The sequence below is a fragment of the Schistosoma mansoni genome, chromosome W (genome assembly GCF_000237925.1).
Source record: "Schistosoma mansoni strain Puerto Rico chromosome W, complete genome".
Classification (NCBI taxonomy): Eukaryota; Metazoa; Platyhelminthes; class Trematoda; order Strigeidida; family Schistosomatidae; genus Schistosoma; species Schistosoma mansoni.
Window position 1 is genome coordinate 39,655,753 of NC_031502.1, and position 1,689 is coordinate 39,657,441.

The window sequence follows — 1,689 nt, forward strand, 5'->3', positions numbered from 1 at the left end:
AATAAACCGATTTCGAAATCCCTGAATGAAATATATTCAGCTAAGCTTCATATTGTCTTCTCAAACTGGCCTACCATTCACGATGTGCAAAGTATAAACTTCTGCTTTGAGCCATCTGTAAATTTACTTGCTTCTGTGAGGTAAGTTACATTGGTTGTACAAAGCGATCACTTTCCGAACGCATCTCAGAATATTACTAGGCGCGGCTTTTAAAAGGAGAATGCCAAACAATCACCAGTTCAATACAGAGGCATCTAATCAACTATGGGCAGGTTGCTCCAAAGGAATCTTCTTTCAAAGTAATATACACAATCAAAGGAACTGAATCGAAAACATATGCACTATTGAGGCGTTGGCGATCCATCCATGCAAACCCGAACTCTCTGTGCAAACAAAAGTCCAACCTTTCATTCTTTCTTGTCCCTAATTCCCTTCTGCAGTATGTTTTAGTTTTGTTTTGTAATTTGAAACCGCAATAAGTTATTATTAACCTTTAGCATGTTTTCATTTTTAATAATCAGATAGCGTAAGACATAAATGTGAGGTGAAGAACGATAACTAGATACAGGATTTTTAAAATTATTTAAATAGTTTTTCAAGGCGTATCCGGCTAAGAAAGAGATGAAGATATCATAAATACCTTCTCAACGCATAAACTAGGATTACAGGTTAGAATCTTTATTGCTTCTGTTGTGTTGAGGACAGGATTAAACCTCATTGGGAAACGATGAGCGTACACGATGGACCACTCAAAATGAGTTGGTTTCAACTATTATATGGCTATTGTTTATTGGGTGTGCGAAGGTAAAGCTGCATACTGTCTAAATGTAACCATGAGGATTTCTAATATTTAGATTTTACTGAACATATCAAAATCTGAAGAATACTTTCATATTGTCTTTAAAAAAATGGTTTTCTCAAAATTTAACGCTATTTGAAACTCTGGTTCAGAGTTAGAAACTTTCAAACCTGATGAAAGTTAACTGAGAAGTATACTGTTCATTCATGCATGAGGGTTTGTATAGTAAACTTGCCATTATTGTCATAAACTGTCACTTAATCTTGTACTCTCCACATCGCATTGATGATATTTAAAGATTTTCCAAAATACTCTTCAAGAGTATTGAGTTAGATGACTAGTTTTAATTCTTGTTTGACGGATAGTGCTAAATAACAAACTGAACACTCAACAACTCCCTATATTATTTCTAACTTGTTAAAAACGATTTGTTTAAAACTAGCATATAACTGACAAGAACTCCAGTCAGAAGAAATGAACAACAATACGGACAATTTTATCCAATTGGAACATAAACTCCTTGATTTAATAGGGAATCAAAAGAGAGGATTCCAAATACCATAGAAAGTTGGGGGGCGGGACGAACACCTTTTCCTGAATTTTTATGATCTCTTTCAAAGAATTATCATTCACTTAATCCATGTGCTGTGTTTGTAAAAAAGTTAGGTGGGAAAAGCGGACATCCAGCGCTTAAACATGACCGGCGAGTAGTGTGATTCACGTAGGAAAGTGTGTTGTTTATGCAAGATACAATATTCTTGTATTAAATTAAAGTGAACTATGCTCACGATAACATGTAGTAGGTGATTCATTATAACTCAGGGTAATTTTTTATTCTAATTAATAATCAAAACGAGTGTACAATCAATATATATGTATTTTCAACGGAG